Source organism: Heteronotia binoei, chromosome 9 (genome assembly GCF_032191835.1).
Source record: "Heteronotia binoei isolate CCM8104 ecotype False Entrance Well chromosome 9, APGP_CSIRO_Hbin_v1, whole genome shotgun sequence".
In the NCBI taxonomy this organism is placed as follows: domain Eukaryota; kingdom Metazoa; phylum Chordata; class Lepidosauria; order Squamata; family Gekkonidae; genus Heteronotia; species Heteronotia binoei.
Window position 1 is genome coordinate 99,014,957 of NC_083231.1, and position 20,355 is coordinate 99,035,311.

The 20,355-nt window shown below is 43.9% G+C and overlaps 1 protein-coding gene across 3 annotated transcripts in view; it reads right to left on the reverse strand.

The window, feature by feature from the left end:
* The window catches only part of CCSER1 (coiled-coil serine rich protein 1), an 892,842-nt gene that overhangs the window by 648,594 nt on the left and 223,893 nt on the right, over window positions 1-20,355 (reverse strand). The window lies entirely within an intron of this gene.

Here is a 20,355-nt window from a genome sequence, read left to right on the forward strand (position 1 = left end):
CTGTCAGGCTAGGTGGAGCGAGGTCGCCATTGCTGTTCAGGCGAAAATTTTTGGAAAGGCTTCTTGGCCCATGGTTTGTGCCACTGCTTCGCCTTAGGAGCCCTGGAAGTGGCCTGCAACCCAGGTTCCTAAAGGTCTTCAGGCTCTTATCAATTTCCTGCAGTGCACTGTCTGTGGTGGTGCTAAACAGGACATCCCCCTCGAAGGGCAAGTCCTCAACAAAAGACCCAGTGTCCTGCTGCAGGGCTGTTGATTGTAGCCAGGAGTGCCGACGAATGCACACAGCGGACGTGATTGCCTTTGCCGACACGTCCACCATGTGCTTTGCTACAGCCAATTGTTGCTTGGCCACAGCAAAGCCTTCTTTCTGCAGCTTCCTGGCAGCAGCCTTTTTGTCCTCGCTCAGGGAAGAGAGGAGAGGGGTGAGCTGTTCCCATACGGAGTACTGGTATCTAGCCATGCAAGCCGCATAGTTAGATACCTTTACTCCTAGGGCCCCTGCGGAGTAAACCTTTCTTCCCATATTGTCCAGCTTTTTTCCCTCCTTGTTGGGTGGGGATGAGTGGACCTTTCGTGCCTTGGAGGAAGAAGAGATGACCACTAAGTTTGGTTTCGGATGGGTGAAAAGGAACTCAGCCCACGTCTCCTGGACTCTGTACATATGGTCCAGCCTTCTGGATGACACTGGAGTCGAAGATGGTTTCTTCCAGGGCTCCTTCATTGCCTGCAGAATCACTTTGGTGACCAGCAAAGCGATTACTGTGGATGTGTCCCTTTGCATAATGTCAAAGACATTATCATCCACGACGGGTTGTGGTTGCATCACAGGCAGGGAGAGGGAGGTTGCCATCCTTTTCACCAGGTCGCCATAGGACTTCAGAACCTCCGATGGCAAAATCGGAAGATCTTCAGTCGTCTGGGACCTTGGCGAAGGCTCCAAAGCACCTTCCTGGGTGTCGGCACCGCTCTCAGAGTCTGATGAAGACGACTCCCAGTGTGCGGAGTGCTCAGAGAGGATCGGCGTCGATTCCCGGATCGGTGAGCGGATCAACGTCGATGGTCGCTGAGCGGATCAACGTCGATGGTCGCTGAGCGGATCAACGTCGATGGTCGCTGACAAGTCTCAGCCGCTGAGGTAGTGCGCCTCTCCGGAGGGATCGATGCTGATGGTCTTCATGAATGGTGCGACGGCCTCGACATGCAGGACGCCTCTGACTGTTGATCCCATTCCGCAAACTCCCTTGGTGGATACCACTGATAAGGAGGGTAGGGATACAGATAGGTGGGCGGCCATTGACTCTGCTCCCACGATGGTAGCGGTGGGAAGCAGCGTGGTGCCATGGAGGGCTCTAGCTCCCGTCTGCTTCTGGGTTCCATCGGGGGAGATGGCTCCATCGGTGCCGAAGCCTCCGCCTCTGAGATCGACTCGCTCCTACTGCAACATCGCGACCCGGATGACGAGGATCGCTGGGTGAGGTCGATCTCCTGCTCAGACATCGAGAGACGGTGTTGTTGAGTACTGCCTCTCAATGCCGATGGGCTGTGGCATGGGGATGCCAGGATCTTCCTCGGCAGGCAGTCAGTGCCGAAACGTCACGTGAGGGCGATGGAGTGTGGGGCCGCTTCTCCTTGGCCTTCTTCGGGGCGGATGCTCAGGTCCCCGAGTCATCCTGACGCTTCTTAGCAGGCGTTTCCACTGATCCGTCATGGGATCGTTCACGACCGGGGTCACATCGGCTGATGTGACCGTTGGGGCCAGATTGTCTGCCATGGTCGATGCCGACGGGCCTGATGCTGATTTTTGAGGGCGGAGTACCGATTCGGTTAGAGCCGCCGAAAGCCGTGCCGCCCGGTTCTTCCTCGTTTGCTTGGAGAAGTGGAGGCAATGTGGGCAGGACTCCACATGGTGCGCTTCACCCAAGCAGAGAAGACACAGAGAATGGCCTTCTGGGGGGTAATCTTCTTCCCGCAGGAGTGGCAGCGTTTGAAAAACCCCCAGCGACTTTCCATAGACTCCAGTCGCCAAAAACCCGCTCAGAGTCCTCTGAGGGGAAAAAAACTTTAAGGGGAAACAAACGGGGGGAAAGGCCCCAGAGGGCAGTCTGACAGACACACACACAAACTCTTTTTTTTAAAAAAAAATCTAACTAACTAACTAACTATCTATGGCACCGGTGAGCATGCGTACTGGGACGCCTGCGCATGCCCTTGGCGCCGAGCGCGGAAAAATCCCAGGCTTTTCAGATACCGATTCGGGGATCGGCGCAGGCGCTCTATCCCATGAGTGTGAAGCACAGAGACCACGAAGAAGATCATAAGAGAAGCCAATGGCCCATCCATTCCAACACTCTGTCGTCACACAGGGGCCAAATAGCCAGGTGCTATCAGGAGATCCATCAGTGGGGCGAGAACTCCAGAAGTCCTCCCACTGTTGCCCCCCCCCCCCCAAGCAACATAGGAATCATTCTGTTAATCTACAGGAATAATCTTGCTGCTCTCTCCACTTCCTGCAGCAGCCATTTCTAGCAGTCATTCATATTCCATATTCCCCCTCTCTTCCAGTGGTTGCATTTCAGGATGAAATTATACATCTGGATTTCCAGTATAAACTGTTATTTGGCCCTCATTACACTCTGAGCTATATAGAGCATTCCAAAAGGTGAATTTACAATATTCATTCCTTTGAATTCAAAGCCCCTTTGAAGCAAGTGACAGAACAATCAAGCCCATTAATTGCTACCTCAGAGTATGAAGAGGGTGGGGGAGAGAGAGAGAAGAGAATGTGATATTCTGTACTTTGAATGTTCTTTCCAACCCTGTGATGACACGGGACACTTGTTATTTCCTCACTTTGAAAATCCTACCAACTGCCAAAGCCCCAGAGCCACTCTGGATTGCCAATTTACTATTCACAGCTGCTTCCTTCTAGAATTAATCACTGGAAAGCGCAGACAAATAAACACCGAAACGGGCATCTCGAAATGAACTGAAGCGTGGAAGCTGAAATAAAAAGAAAAGAAAGAAAGCCCTTACTGGGCCATTTAAAAAAAAAGGAAAGGGAAAGGAAAGACAAAGCACTCAAGGAAAAAGGCAATCGATAAGAGGAACAGAAATGAAATTTACAGTACAAGCAACTTAACTGCATCTAACACAGACCATGACAGCATCAAAAAGCACTAAGGAAGACACTGACTACTCAGTTTCAGACCAGACTTACTATACTGAGTACAGGCGAGGAAGAAAGGCAAGGCAGAGCCCGCTTAGTTTCAGGTTTCGTCAGAGACGATCTATATAGAATAAACTGAGACATTTCTACCTTTCTGAACTATGAATCATACACTCTGGAGAAAGGAGAATCAGATTTGGCACCAGCAGTGCCTGGTGATATCTTTGGCCAAGCTATTATTTATTTATTTATTTAGACATTTATACTCTTCTTCCTAATGGGGACCCCAAAGCAGTTTCCAGCATCATACTTCCCTCACCCCATTTCACCCTCATAACAAAAAGCCCTGTGAAGCAGGTGTGGCTACTGTTCAGTATGCTTCAGTGGCAGAGTGGAGTCCTACGTCTCCCGGATCAAGTCTGACACTCTAACAATTACACAGTGTGGTGAGTCTGCTACGTCATCAGAGTTGGATGAGGCCGATACACCCTCCAGAGCCCCACTGATGTGGGTCTCGACAGGCCTTAGTACCCTGGATCTTCCTGCTCTCCCCACTGTCCTCCCTATCAATGGTCAGCTAGTGGGAGAGTTAGGGTGTATGTCCTCCCAGGCCTGAGTCCCTAGCCCTTTTTAAGGGAGACACCCTGGGGTATGCCCACCCCTTCCCATTTTCCTCTTACCAGTCAGGTGTGACCAGGGCCATGTTGTCTTCCAGCAGTGCCCTCCACCCTCCTGAACACCGTCTACGTATCCCAATAGACAGCTGGTGTCAGTGGACTAAAGCTCACTAAAGTCTCAAATGGCAGCCATTCTCTCCTCAAACCCCCCTGCTGGTTTGGGGGCATGCCACTGGTCTCAGTCAGAGGGCATGCCGCTGGTTTCAGTCCAGCTGTGATGGGTGCATCTGTCAGAGGGCCAAGTGTCCTGCCACATCAGCTGGCAGGGCCAAATTCTGATGCCCACAGTTACTGCCAGGTGGGCTTCTCCAGCCAGCCTTCTGCCCTTCAGCTCCATTGGAGGTATCCCACGCCCCCATACCATGCTTTTACATTTATATCTCACACACAATACTAGAATGTTGGGGCATAATATATTAAAGATGAGAGGCACTTACATATTCCACAAATAATGAAAATGCAGAACTAACTGGTAGAAGATGTAGTGATGGTCACAAAGAAAGATGGCTTTAGGGAATTAGACAGATTAACGCAGAAATGCTGATTAAGGGAAACCTCCACATGGAGAGGCAGAAAGCCTCTGGTTATTAATGCCAGGAAGTAACATCAAGAAAAGAACCTGGTCTCTATACCCTGTTTACTGGCCTTCCTGGGCAACTGGGTACCCAATGTGTAATGCAGAATGCTAGATGGACTACTGTCAACCATTTTCTCATAATATTACTGTTTTTCTATCTGCCTCAGTATTGTCCACACTGATTGAGCGCAACTCCCCAGGGTCCCCAGAAGGTAGATATCTTCCCCAATACTTGCTACCAGAGGTGTTTGAATGGGATACCTTCTACACGCAAACCAGGTGCACTACCATTTCCACCAGTAGCAGTCCTTGGGCACTTCCTGTATCATGACAAGAGTACAAGCTAACTTCAGCAAGATTTCCCCACCTCTGATGGGCAGTAACCAGCTGCCCCATGCTGTCACTTCTGCTTTCCTTCCTTCCACTGCTGGGTACATATTGCAGGAGAACTGTTACACAGGAACAATATGTGTGTTAACATGCATTATGCATTCTGGGACTTGTTAAATATCTTAAAGATTATCAGTAAACCTGGAGAAAAAATCCAATAAATGCACCAAATTACCTTTATGCTAATGGTTTCACAAACAACATAGTCTCTCTGCACGGAACTCCAGAGAGCCATTTGGAAAATAAGCAGGATAAATGTCTCTTGAACCTGTTCAACGAAAAAATACATTTCACACTTCTAAACTGAAGGACTCCTAGACTTGTTTAAACACTTCCCATAAGCTATTTCTATCCTCTGTGTGTGTGTGTTTAAAGCAGAGTGCAATTACAATAAAAATAACAGCAATAAAGTTTCAACTTTCATCATCATTTCAGTCTATATAATAAATACCAAAGAGCACACTGAGACACATTTCTAAATGTATTAATGTATGGCAGTCAACACAGTCCAGTTGGCTCCCAGTGGAAAATGTGCCAAATGTACTCCTCAGAATAAAGAACAGGAGAAATTGAAACTGAGAGGCTCTTTTCATTCATTCTCTTAACTCACCCTCCCCCCCCACACACACACACCAGCATGTAAACTGGCTGTTTGGCATTGTATGCCAGCAGGCCTCACAAGATTTTTTTTTAAAAATCATGAAAGGAAGAGAAGGAAACAGCAGGAGGTAGAATTAAAATTTGTTTTTATGCTATCACTTAATTTGTATGTAAAATGAGAAAGATGAGAAGACTAACCAAAGTTTGTTCCAGTAATTACAATGAGTACAAGCACTGCCTGGCTTTGAGCAAATTTACTTCATATCTTCTAACCATCACTTTCTTTCACCAAAGCAAAGATAGTTCAGATCTCAGGGAGCAACTGGTAAGTCAACACGTGGCCAAAGTAGACATTATGGCAGCCTCAGGGCCTTCTTGAGGATGCTGTTGTCATCTTAAAGCCATTTTGAAATGGTGCAAGGGCCTGATCCTTACTCCCTTCTCCAATGCCTTTTCAAGTGGTGGCGATATGATATGATGGTATGATATGACTTGATATGATGGTGGTGGGGAACAAGAGTACCACAGCCCACCAAGCTATAGGCCTGATCAGGAAGAGGTCCTTGCAGCATTTTAAAATGACTTTAAATGACACTGTTGGATCTAGTTTGGCCCACAGATGCAGACAAAACAAATGGGGTTGGACTGAACCAGCTTTTCCAGTGGTGGAAAGGGCAGACACTTTTTGACCGACAAAAAAGACTATGATGGAGATGAGACATAGATGGACAACAGCCATGTGGGACAATGTCTGTAAAAAAGGAAGGGAACTGGCCAAAGTTGAGCAAAAAGCTGGCTGGAACTAACCTACAATATTATTCTAGATCAGGGGTGGCCAAACTGCGGCTTGGGAGCCACATGTGGCTCTTTCACACATATTGTGTGGCTCTTGAAGCCCCCACCACTCCATTTGCCAGCTTACAGAAGGCATTTGTCTCTTTAAATCACTTCGCCAAGCCTGCCAGTAGCTTGGAGAATGCAAAGTTAAAGTTGCATTCTTTCCACCTCTCCCTCCCCATCTATTTCCTTCCTTCCTTCCTTCCTTCCTTCCTTCCTTCCTTCCTTCCTTCCTTCCTTCCTTCCTTCCTTCCTTCCTTCCTTCCTTCCTTCCCTCCCTCCCTCCCTCCCTCCCTCAAACATCTGATGTTCATGTCTTGCCGCTCTCAAACATCTGGACATTCATTCTATGTGGCTCTTGCATTAAACAAGTTTGGCCACCCCTGTTCTAGATGCCTCTGGAGCAATTCATTTGTGGATACTTGATGTCTTATACAGAGGCTTATGAACAAGACTGAACAAACATCATATGTTCTGTTTCTTATCACATGATTTGTGGCTGCTGATGTTATCCTAGCAGCATGGGAACAAGCAGTAGAACCCATAAAATAAAACAGAATGAGGAAACTTGCAGGGTTGGCCAACTGAGACAGCTGATTTGGGAAGGGAGTGTCAATATCAATTAAGCCATCATTTCTGGTCATTATTTATCAAGGCAACCAAAATCTTGTGAAAAGATAAAGAACAAAGAAGCAACAGTGCTAGATCACAGCAATGCTCCCTCTAGGTTAGAATCTTGTTCCACACAATGGGAAACAAGATTCCCTCAGAAAGCCTACAAGCAGAGTATGGTGCCCCAGCTGTTATCCAAATTATCTTAAAGGAGACAGAGTGAGAGGGGGTAATTGGGATTCTCCATCTATATATACCAGGATTTTTCCCTTATGAGAACTCCCAAATTAAACCAGACAGATGTTGAACAGGGAAGATTTTTTATTGAAAAGAGAAATACTAAAACAAAATACACACACAATACACACAGAGAGAGCTAGCTAAAGAAAGGCAGGGTGGAAAGGGGAATTTCAGGAGAGGGCTATAATTTCAAGTCTCAGAGAGAAGAGTTCTGTGGAGGCAGCAACAAAACAACCAGCATTTCATGGAGAGAATACTCAGTGAATTAGAGGTACAAGTATGGCTCCAAGAACATACATACACTTTTCTGTGGAGCATGGTGCCACAATTATAGGGGAAAATGGACCCTCAGGCTGTGTGGTGACATGATTTCAAAACAATATCTTGATGGGTTTAGCGGGGATGGACAATGACTTGAGGGCTTATGGCCCTGTTAGTACTGGACAGGAAGAGCTAATGGGTTGGGTGAATAGAATTGCTTAATTAAGGTAAGCGTAAGCAGAGGAAGCAAGGTGGAACATTGATGGGATTAATCCAGGTGTGAGTCAATAGGTCCTGGGAGATCCATTGTTATGCATCTCTCCAGGACATGGAGGAGGGGGCCTTTCACTAATTAGCCACTCTGACTCACCTTCCAAAAGCTCTTACCTGGCTGGCATCCATTTTGTTCCATTTTAGGCTAGGAAGTGCCCTGCATATATGATTTTGGGGTGACATTAAAGAAGAGTGCTTATGTCTTTTTCACTAATTGCTAAACTGTCCCTCTGCGGGAGGAGGGGTCTGACTGCTAACACAACTGTTTCCTGTAGTTCCCTCCCCAGCACTGGTATTCAGAGGGCTGCTATTTCTGAACATGGAGGTTCCACTCTGCCATTGTCATTAGGAGTAACTGATTCTTCCTTGAAGAAGTATTTCGCTTTCTTTGTTTTGAATCTACTGCCGTCATATTAACAAGGTGTCTACATGTTCTGGTATTACAGGAGAAGAAGTTCTCCCTATCCACTTCTTCTCATGCATCATTTTACAAACCTCTATAATGACCTTCTCTAAAGGAAGTAATCTAATGAGAGTTCAAGAAGCCCTATTGGCATAGACAGTTTGCTACACTATAACACCCCCTATGCCTTATTTTTTTCCTAAAGACATATTCTGCCTCACCCTCAGTAACATGTCTGTAAAATGGGCATAAAAGAGGTCTGGCTCACAGGATTGATTATTCTAAATATACCATAATTTCCTTACCATGGAACATTATAGTCCTGCCAGTGCTGTGGACACCACCCCTTCACCTTAAGACAAGCCATGTCTCTGGCCAATGCTCCCCCCCACACACACACAAAATGGCTGTCAAAACACACTAGCCAGATTTCCTACCTTGCCTGGTATAAAGAATGTCAGTCATGATACTTTTACATTATGGTTGAGTTTATCTATCTGAGCAGCACATTAACCCACACATCTTGAAATGCCCCCTGTCTCCCTCCTGAAGAAGCAATCCATACACCACTGATCATTATTACCTCTGAGACACATAATAATTTCAGGAAATGAACCATCAAATTAGAATTTTGTTAACTCCTTCTACACCCCCCTACTCTTTCCATAGCATAGCCATGCAGCTCGTTTGATGGGAAATGAGGCACCGTGCTCCAAGAATAAAAGTAATAAGAAATCATTTATGCTACGTACAAGGTAGTATAATTTGCTCAGATTCATAACAATGAAAAAAGAAAGAAACAGAACATTTACTCAACATGGGCATGTCATCAGCTACATAACCATATAAATCCAAAAGAGAATGGATAAAGATGACTTACTAATGCTGTAGATCAATTCTAACTATTCTCTGATGAAAGCAATTGCATTTAAAATGGAAGGCTGTAATATAATTTAATTCAGCTGTCTGGATGCACTGAAGTTTGGCCATAAACTATGTACCCAAAATTCAGTAAGGCCATTTGCCAGTGAACCCATACAGAGATGCTATATGATATCTGACACATCTTCACTTAAAGGAAACATGGACAGACAATGTCATGTAGTGGTTAGAGTACCAGACTAGGATCTGAGAGACCTAGATTTGAATGCCTACTCTACCATGTAGAGTTGCTGCATGACTCTGGGCAAGTTCCTGTATCTCAGCCTAACCTACCAGACTGGGTTGCTGTTGTGAAAATAAAAAGGCAGATGGAAGAATTATGTGGTAGTCCACTTTGGGTGTCCCCCAGAAGTGGAAGTGCCAAATATCCATCTATCTCTGTATAAATGGGGATTCTTTCCAAGGGATTATGGACATTATAATTTTGCAAAAGGCAATATGTTTCCTCTATCAGAGATTCCTGGTTTCCCTTCCCCATTTGGAGCAACCCAGGACAAATTTAGCCTATACCATGTTCTGTTCTAGAACCTGCACTGTTGTCAGGCTCCAAAAAAGAATTGAAGATTCAAGAGATTTTTATTCCAGGACTAGAGAGGGTGTGGCTGTCAGTCCAATTCGACCAACAGTGAGCATATTTAGAAACTGGAAGGACATAAGTGGTTAAGTACTGAAGCAGTAATTATAAATTAGACCAGGGTTGGCCAAACTAGCTGAAGGTAAGAGCCACATAGAATAAATGTCAGATGTCTGACAGTCGCAAGATATGAGCATCAGATGTTTGGGAACTGAAAGGGAGGGAGGGTGGGATGGAAGCCAATAGGCTGGGGGAGCAGAAAGAGGTGGAAAGAAAGCAACTTTAAGTGCATTTCCCAAGCTGCTGGCTGGCTTGGTTTGGAGAATTGATTTAAAGAGACAAATGCCTTCTCCAAGCCAGCCAATGGTGTGATGGGAGCTTTGAGAGCCACACAATATGTGTGAAAGAGCCATATGCGGCTCCTGAGCAAGTTTGGTCATGCCTGAATTAGACCATGGGTCAAACCCAAGGAAACGAGAGATGACTTAGTCAAGCCATGCCTTGATCTAAAGGACAAGATACTCAGACTGGTGTGCTGGGCTTGGTGGACAGGGATTCATACTATGGTTGGCATATGCAGGCAGAGCTGGTACTGCAATTTAGAGGGTGACCTCCGTTTGCCATACTTACTCTGGGGTTTATTTCACAGCAAACCCACGTAGACTTGGGTTGCATATGACAAGGAAAATCAAATGAGCCACACGCTTAATGAGGCACAATCTCTGGTGTCAGTGCCCAATCACTGGGAAGTCCAATTCAAGACCCCCCCTAAAGCTGTACAGTTTCTAGTTCACCTGTTCAAGCATGAAAATAAAACTGAGGCAGATGAGCTTATCCATGTACTAAATTCCAACAAAACATTTTGGAATTTTAGGATACTGAAGTCCTCTGAGCTTCAGTCTTGAGCGCAGCTAAATGTGGATACTTGCATTTTTAATGTGGGAAAAATGAAGTCTTTTGCTTCTCCAAATGCTTGCTCAGGCACACAACCATCTTAGCAATTTAGAGCTGCATGTGAAACAGTACTCCGTGCACCATCTCCCTTGGCATTTTTGCCACAGAAGTGCATTTTCAAATTGTTCCTAACTTGCTGATCCAGAATCAGTGCACTTCATACCTGTGCCAAGTTTCTTATCTAGAATTAACCTGCCACTATTGATAAAAATCAGAACTGTACAACCCTAAACTCTGAAATTTGGCTTACAGTGCAACCGAAAACAGAGTGATACTCTTAAGTCCATGGGACTCATTGGGCATAAAAGGCTGTAATTCTATTTAGGATTGTACTGTTAGAGAAAATACCCTGCTCTCTGGAAGTCTTTCAAGAATGGAAGTCAATCCAAACAGCAGACTGGTGGAACAGAGGTCTTGATTTGACTGTTAAATCAAATATAACTGGGTTTTATAATATAAATTTAACAGCATCTTTCCCAGATGCAGCTCTTTCAGGTAACTCATTCCAATGCATCTGTTTGTCTAGATCCCTCCCCCCCCCAAAAAAACCTGGCTGTTAAAGGTTCATCTATTACTTTATATTGATTGGCTCCTGATGTCATTAGGAACTTTTGGAGCAGTAAATTATGTTCCTAGGCTAGCTTATTGACCAAACACTTGCAAACTTGTCTTGATCTAGTAAGCCCATGGCAATGACAACTTTAATATTGCTTATATGGTTAGCTGTGGAAACATGCTTAACTGTGTGAGACAGATCTAAGGAAATTCTTCTACCAAGTGTGTATGTCATAAATCAGAGTTTTCCCTGCCTCACTTGCATGAAAAAAGAATCTTGAAACATAGCAACAATGTTCAAAAGCACAATTATTAGTTTAGTATTCATGTCAAGCTTTGAAGTGGGGGGGGGGGCCCTTCTCTGTAGCTCCTGTGCAACTGAGCAAGCCTGGCAGAGCAAGCTGTGATGCCGAAGGAAGCAAGAGAGAGAGAAGGAAGCAGATGACAGTGAGATGCCTGCGGGACTGATAGTAGCCCTCTGGGGGCCTGATTTGGCTCTCGAGCTGCACGTTTGACACCCCTGCGCTAGACCAATTCAGTGCCAATGCTTCTGTTACGCTAGTGATCTGGCTTAACAGTTCAGCCCAGGCCACTAATTTCAGTTCCACAGCTCTTTCTCCATAACAGCAAAATACAACAGGATGCTAATTTGTTAATATTTAGAAGTAAAATACCATATGTTGTTGTTACCTGAAAAGATAGAGATAACATAGATTCATTTTAAAATCTAAAGAAAAACAGACAAAACCAGGGATGTGTTAGAGCCCTTTTGGGATGCAACTAATAAAGAATTCAGGTCTGGGAAAGGCCTACTGTGTCACATACATTTTAAAAAATGCCTGTACACATTGGAAGCTAACACATTAGAGAGAATGCTAGAATGGCTTTCCACATGCAAGGCACTTTAGATGTGCAGGCACATGGACTCATCTGAACTCTATCATTACTTTCTTTCTAGAATAATGTATTCTAGGACGGTCCAGCTGAGATCATTAGAGTTTGTAAGGTAAGCAGGGGTTGGCCAGGGTTAGTATTTGGATGAAAGGACACCAAAGAAGACCAAGGTTACTGCTCATCCTTTGTCCTGAAAACTCCATGAGGGGGTCACCATAAGTCAGCTGTGACTCGATGGCACTTAATTATTAATAGGACTGCAGTACTACAAAATTTGTCTGAATGTGTACATCAGCTCTTGGGACTTGATGAACACTTAGTCTTTCCCTCATTGACTAGCCTGTTTAAGTAGCACACACAGGCTTCCTCGGGAGGTGGTGGGCTCTCCTTCCCTGGAGGTTTTTAAACAGAGGCTAGATGGCCATCTGACATCAATGCGGATCCTGTGAATTTAGGGAGAGGTTTTTGTGAATTTCCTGCATTATGCAGGGGGTTGGACTAGATGACCCTGGGGACCTCTTCCAACTCTATGATTGTCTCCCCACCCCTCTAGCAGCCCTAATGCTAATGCTAGCATAGCAGCTCTCTCTGTTATGCTACCATTAGCCAGCACTGACTTATGGTTGCCATTCTAAGATCAACCTCACTTTGCACTTCAAGCAATTTAGCTATATAGGAATATATCTGTCCCCCACACCATACTATGTTGTAAAATTTACCCATATCCTAATGTCATTAAGTATATCCCCTCCTGCAGCAGCCAATAATGTGAAACAAAATAAATGCACAGCATGGTTATGTTAGGACATGAGTAAGTTTATTTATTATGAAAAGACTGTTCTATATAGACTACAGCCCCCTTTCTGCAGACATGTAGCTCTGCCCTAAGCCTATATGTTTCTCCTTATTTCTCCCAGTCTTCTGGAGACTTGGGACAGAGATCCCATCAAACAAACATATGTGTGAACTGATGACTGCTCACAGTGGAGCCAGTTGAGTGTAGCTGCTCAACCAATGGATGAGGCTAATTTCAATCCACCATAAAAAAAGGTAAAATCCATGTAATAAGCAGGATACTGTCACCAGCTCCCACAGCTAGTCCTTGATGCTGATTCAACCATCTTGATGCCAGCCATGTTAAAACTGGTTACCCTTAAGGAATCTTGCTGGTAGTGGAAAAAAACAGGCTATGGAATCCTATCATCTTCCTGCACAAACCTTGCAGTTTCCAAAACATTGTTTTCAAAGTCAGCTGTGTTGATTTTCTGGTGTGACACACGTGTCTCCCTGTATGCCACAGCCATTATCTTTTCAATATCGCTCTTAACTATTACTGTGGAAACACTGAGAAGCCCCATTTAGGATCTTTGTCTCCTTGATGGCCAGACAGCATCTAGCCAGACAAAAGAAGCTATTGTGACTTCATTCCAAGGATTAAGAGACCAAGCGATCATTCTCTTGTACTTGACTCAGAACAGATACCAGTAATTATTTTTATATATATATATATAGACTCCCCCCAACCCCACCTCACTGTAAAAAGTTCACCACTCACCAACAAATATTAAACTATGATAAGGGTAACAGAACACTGGAAAGGCAAAGGGGAACAAGAGGACTATAACATAGCAAGCTCAGCAGGATCGCTTGAGTGAATTACGGAACTGTGACCTCAAGTCCCAATATACTAAAATGAGATAGAATTACACAACTGTTACAAGAACTCCTGAGTTAAGTGATATAAAGGGAGAAAGCAAAGAGATGGCTATTAGGAGATAACCCTGTAGACACCTGCTCTTCCCAGAACTTTTAAAGCTTCAGCTAAAGTACAGATACTCGTTTCATTTGTGGTTAGTGAATCACTCAGAACAAAAGGTGAAATCAGTGGCATCACTACAGTGTAGCAAGGTTACCAGGTTTAGGAAATGGGATAGGGCTTGGGAATAAATCACCCCTGTTCAGAAATACTGTTTTTTTTTTTTAAAAAAAAAAATAAGACACAATATCTATGGAATCTGATTTGGCTTACAAATGGCAAGCTATGGTCATTCTCCCAAAATCCATCTTCTAGCCACATTGGCTGAACAAGGAACAAAGAGGAATGCTCCTGAAACATCCACTAGTTCCAAAGGCTCCATCAGCAAAGATGTTTTGTAAAGGCCAGAGACTCAAGAAAATTACAATTCCCTTAGATACTGATGTTGGAAATTCCTTTAGTAATGTTCTAATTAAAGCATGAAGAGCAATTGTCTTTTTTATGTCCCATCCACTTACTACAGCTGAAAAGTAAGTTCTGAAGAAAAGGAAGGTGGTAGGGAAGCATACAATACAAGCTAGGGACAGGGTCCATGAACTCCAAGGGAAGAAAAGAGGCAATATGTCTCACCTGCTAATTATACATAACTGAGGTTCTTCCAAATACTCAGAATTCTCGGGAGTATAAACTTTTTATCAGAATTATCTGAAAAAAGATCCCAGTCCAAATTGCTAACACAGATGTTAACAGTGAAATCTTTATCAGTTATTTATTTAATTAATTCCATTTATTTCCTGCCCTCCCCACCGGGGCGGGCTCTAACCTCTTACCCTAACCAAAGTCAGATGTAATTATCAGAACTCTTTAGGATTACACTGTTAGTTACCAATTTACTAAGGGGAAATTGCTAAGGGGAAAAAAAATGCTTCTGGTTAAAATATGACCTGACCAGTTAAAGAAAGTTGTTCCTGGGCTGTTTCCCACCAAGCACACAAAAACAACCAAACTGTGTTGTGATGGAAAGGCGATTATCCCGTCCACAACTCATTTTAAACTATGCAAGGTAGTAAAGAAGGAATCACCAGTTAGAGCTTCCTTCTCCATGTGGTGCAGCCAGAAATTCAAAGAAATGATTGTAGTAATCCTGTTCCAGAGACCTCTGAAGAACCATTCGAATGAATTTGCCCTTCTTGTCAGTTCTTCCCAGTTAATGCACTTTGCCATCCGCCAGCAATTTACATTAAATTAAGCTATTACAGAGTACAAAGACTCTGAATTATGCAAGATGACTTTACCACCACCAAGCTCTTCGATTATATGTTTTTTTTACATGTCCAAATGTACTCAATCTGTTACTAAAATATTCTCTTTGCCTGGAATCGGCATGATTGAAGCACCTGGGACGTCTTACTTCAAGCATGGCCTTTGTATAACTAAGTCAACAGCAATGCTGCAGCCAAGGCTGCCAAGCCTAATTTGCTTTCCCCATCAACTACAATCTCTTTTAATTACAGCAGTCATGCATTTTGTCCTAACCTGGATGTCTGGTGTTTTGGACTGTTTCGCGGATAATACTTAATCCTACCCATTACTCTGCCATGCACAGACAAATACACATTCCACATCTGAACATGCAAATTACAGTTCTTAAGCAATAGCTCAGTGCTCAGAAAAGGGAGTAGCAACATGTAGAAAAAAGCCTAGAAAGATCTAAACAGAAAAGGATACAGAGAGACTCCAGGTCAGAGAACTCTTTCCTTGGAAAACAGACAGCTGTGCTATAGATGTGACGGTTTGTAAAAATGACATCATGAAGCATAGAGACCAGTTTAAGTAATTCCAGTGCAGTTTTGACTTCATACAGAACCAAGGTTAAAAGGTACAGCTGGATCACTACCAAGAGAGCAGATTACCAGAGATGCTTCTGAATCTACAGAAGGTAAAATCTGTGGCCCAGTTCCTCTAAATATATAGCACTGGTGCTTCTAAACCAATGCTAAACCAAATAATTCATATTTTGCCTTTATCATAACTTTTTACCAGTGTATCCTTGCTAAATTATTTTGCTTCCTATGTAATTGTTTTCCCAATGCACATTTCTTGGCTCATTTGCTAGAGGCATCAAGATTACTTGATTAAACCATTCTTCACACTTCTGATTATAAACCTTTGCATTTGCTCAGTGCTTTTATGGATCAGTGCAATTCAGATCTATTAGATCGTTCATCATTACAACAGTTCTGGAAGATCATGCCTTTAATGTTATCCCCAAATTGCAGCTGGGGGAAGGGACTAAAATTAAGACGATGTGGTCTCCTGATTTAGCAGAAGACCTCCCAGTCTCCAGCCACTCTGTTACCATTCAGCTGGGTGGCAGGGGAAAATGTTCAGGAAAATCAGCATCATGCTTGAGTGATGTAACTTTGGGATTTCCCTCAAACTCTAACTGAAACAGAGCAAGTAACTTGCTTAAGAGTACAAAATTAAGATGGTACAGGCCAGTGATGGAAAGTGCCATCAAGTTGCAGACAACTTATAGTGACCTTTTCAAGGCAGCAGACAAACAGGTGGTTTGTCATTGCCTTCCTCTGCATAGCAACTTCAGACTTCCTTGGTGGTCTCCCATCCAAGAACTTGTCATGGCATTCAGGCAGGCAGTCACACAGGACAAGTAGTTAGCTAAAGAGCATGGTCAGGGTCTGGTCCAAAGGTCAAGCACCAGGTCACAGTATCAGCACAGAGTCAAACACAAGTGAAGTAAGGCAAATCCCAAAAGCGAAGTCAGAGTCATCAGAATACAAGGCAGGTTTCAATGTTAGTGGTCCCAAGGTCAGAGGTAGGTCAACTTTAGTGGTTGCAAGGTCAGGGGGAGGTAAACTTGTTGCTTCCATGCCTTACAGCCACATTGGAAAGTTTTTATAGGCATGTGCTTAAGGGTCAAGCTTTCAGCCAGCTATTGAGTGGTAATTCTACAACTATTCAAGCAGCTGGCGTTGAGCCAGAAGGTGAGTACTTCCTGTAGTTCTGCTCATAGCCTCTGTCTGTGATGGATGATACTGGAGGATTGGGAACAATTAACTTAGTTTCACCTGTTAACTCAGGGTAGGAGACTGCTGATGGCTCTGCATCAGCTGCTGCCTGTGATTCCTGACAAACTTGCAGTTCTTCCCGCTTGCAGGCTCAGAGCTGGCTACACAGAGTTCCTCTTCTCCTGAGGAATCCTTGCTGAGCCCTGACAGATCCACGACAGTACTAATGAGGGCCGACCTTGCTTAGCTTTCAAGCTCTGACAAGATCAGTCTAGTTTTGGCCATCCTTGTCAAAGGGGGCATAGAGTACCAGTAAGAAAATGACCAAGAGAGATATTGCCGGGCCAAGGAGGAGAGATGAAGTTATTTTCACCCTTAGAGAACGATTATTGGATCTGTGATTGTGATGAGATCTGAAATGGTGATATCTTAGACTGCAGCTCATCTACTTAGTCACTACACTACATCAACAAATCCAGCACACAGCTCATTATTCTTGCATGGGATTCTTGTAGGAGACTGTAGCCTAGAAGAAGGTAGGCGCGCGCTATGGATCAGCTGTGGTATGAATGGATGTTGTTGCACAGAGGGCTGGTGGTTTGCCTAGATGACCTTTACGTCCCCCTCAGCCATACTGTGAAGCTCATTCCCCTGTAAAAGATTTATTTGTTTTGCCAAAAGAAGAAGAAACAGTTCTGGGTTTGTACGGCTTCTGCTTCTCTTCCTGCTCGAAAGTGTCAGTATCATCTCATCTGACTTGCAGAGTAAACCTGACCTGTTTCTATGGAAACAAATGTTAGTGAGACTGTGGCTGAAACCCTTATTACCTTCCTGAATCAATAACTCTAACCTTGGCATGGCCATTCATCTCCTGTGCTTTCAGCCAATGGCTTAGAAAAAGGAGCTCACCCTATGAACACCTGGTATCATTTTATAAATGTCACCTTCAAGTTCCAGAAACTTTTAGAAGCTAACAAATCTATCCTATTAGCGCATAAAAATAAAGTATAAAACCAACTGGCTTGTCTGACTAGATTTAAAAAAAAAATCCTTCCAAGTGGAAACCAAACAAAATGGCAAAGAGGATAGTAGCTTTGGGGGTGATTTCATCTCTCTCCTTATTGATTAGCAACCTAGAAGGAGGGAATTAGTGATGACACAAAGGTCAAAGAGAAGAAACTGGGAAGTGATTTATCACACACCTCCATTTATGAATGTTCTGAAGTGAGCTCAAGATATCTGCTTCCAGGGTTTCCTCATACATGCCACTCCGAGACTGGAAATCACCTCCCACCTCAGTAACCAGGCAGGAAATCTCCCCACTGGGCATAAACATAATACAGAATGAGCCCTAGCTTTGTGTTTCTGCAAATTAGCTTTTGGCTTACTAGGCAGAATTTAAAGATGATACTGAATACATTTGAGCTTTTCTGCATCCCTATCCTAGGCACCGTTGTTGTTTTTTTTAAAGGGAGCAGGGCATCCCCCAGGGACAATGCTATTAGGTGAGAGAGAACACAGAGCAGAATAACTATTCCTCTTGTAAAACAATCTTTGGGGTCCAGCAAATATATGTTTTGGATCCTTGCTCTCCTTTTCCAGTGCTTGGTATACTCTTGACATCTGGTCTTTTGGGTTTCAGCCCTCGTGCTATTACTTGACCTCATTCCTGGTTCCCACAAGCAGACTGAGAAGCCAAAATGGCCCTAGAAGAAAAGCATCAAACTGACTGGCCCTAACATATTTCTGATCATACTGAAGGGTTGGAGCCTACCAGGCAAAGGGCTCAGACTGAGAAGTGAACCACTTGATCATAACCAACAGAAATCTTGCCTAGCCCTGCCTTCTCTGCCTGTTTTTAGCTCCTGAAGATTTTCCAAGGTGCACACACACACACACACACACACACACACACACACACACACACCGCCAAGACTTCATGGATGAATGATCTCAGAAGCAAAGCAGATTTGGCTGTGATTAGTACTTGGATGGGAGACCACAAATGATCCAGGGTTGCTACATAGAGGCAAGCAATGGCAGACCACTTCTGAACATCTCTTGCCTTGAAAACTCTACTGGCCCACTATAAATTGGCTGTGACTTGATGGCACTTTCTGCCAAAACAGTTGTCATAAATATGTCATAAATATGAATGTCCTGATTCTTGGTAATCAAAGACAGCCAACTTAACCATTGCAAAGGAGGCTGATGGAGATACAAGTGTCACTAGAGCAAGATGACAAGGATAGAACCCCTGTTCAAAGCTGTGCATTTGGAACAGTGCTGCAGATCCAGTCTTGAGGCTAGCATCTTCCAGTAGACTTAGATAAAATTCTGTGTTGCTAAAAGCAGTAGCAGAGTAGCAGAATATAAGGTTCCAGATATCACAGACCTCTTCTAAGGAATTCGGATACACTAACCATCTCTAATTATTAAGACAAGCATCAAAACCTTTGATCAAATACAAACCATCTCGCATGGAATCCATCTTCTTACTAAGATTAATTTGTGAAAAAAATTGTATGGAAGGTTTGCTTTTGATCAAGTAACAAATCAAGATAAATGCAGGAAAATTATTTCATCAGGCAAAGCTCATTTAGAAAAGTACTTTGCTCATGGATAAGAAAATGTTATCAACAAGGCTCTTAAAGTCAACACTTAAGATCAGTTGCACAGGACAACTTAAAAAAAAAACAGCATTTAAACCCAGAATGCAGATTACTTGTTATGAAAAAATTATTGCGCACTTCAGCATGGGCCCTACAACAGTTGGTTCATTCCAAGCCTTCCCAAAGCATGTCAAGCTGTTTCTGGACCTATGGTCAAGTCTTCATCCAGTTTAATTCCCCACAAACCATTAGCAAACTGCTGAAAGTTTTAACAAAAACAACCTCACACACTTGAGTGGTTGTGTGAATCGATCACAAGAACACTGTCCATGGCTAAGAATGATCAATAATGAATGCCAAGGCAAATGTCAGTTGTATCAAACCAGTGTTAGAAAAGTGAGTAAAATATCATAGATACAGCCTAAACATGTGGAATTGTCTCATTTGGGTTTTTTGACATGAAAGCATCTCCTCTGAGAGGAAGCAGAAAACAACCAACTGGCAGCAGCCCATGGCATCAGTATGTGCTAAAAGATGAGGCTTGACCAAAACCAGAAGGAAAGCAGTAAGCACTGCCTTAGAAGCAATCACCCCAACCATTCACAATATGACTTGAAAAATCCCAGGTGGCTATTCTAGGCTTAACAGGTTGCCTGCCCCCACTGGCTCTCCCCAATTCTCCAGCGGGGGGAGGGGGGAAGACCAGGGCAGGAGGGAATGTCATAGATGCAGCAACATCATTTCTGGATCTGCAACACTCTAGGAATTTTCCTGATCTATGTGGTCTTTACTTATTCCCAGAGCACTGTACAACACAGTGACACCACTTCCAGGTTTTCACTGTGTTGGGTGACTCTCTGCTTGCCCATACAGGTCCCCCCCAAAGCTCCTGGGATTGCCAGGTGCAGATAACTGACTGTTCAAGTACAAGTGTTGCCCAGGCACTGGAAGTAAGGCAAGTTCAAGGCTTAAGGCCTACTTTCTTAAATCCTCCCTCCCACTT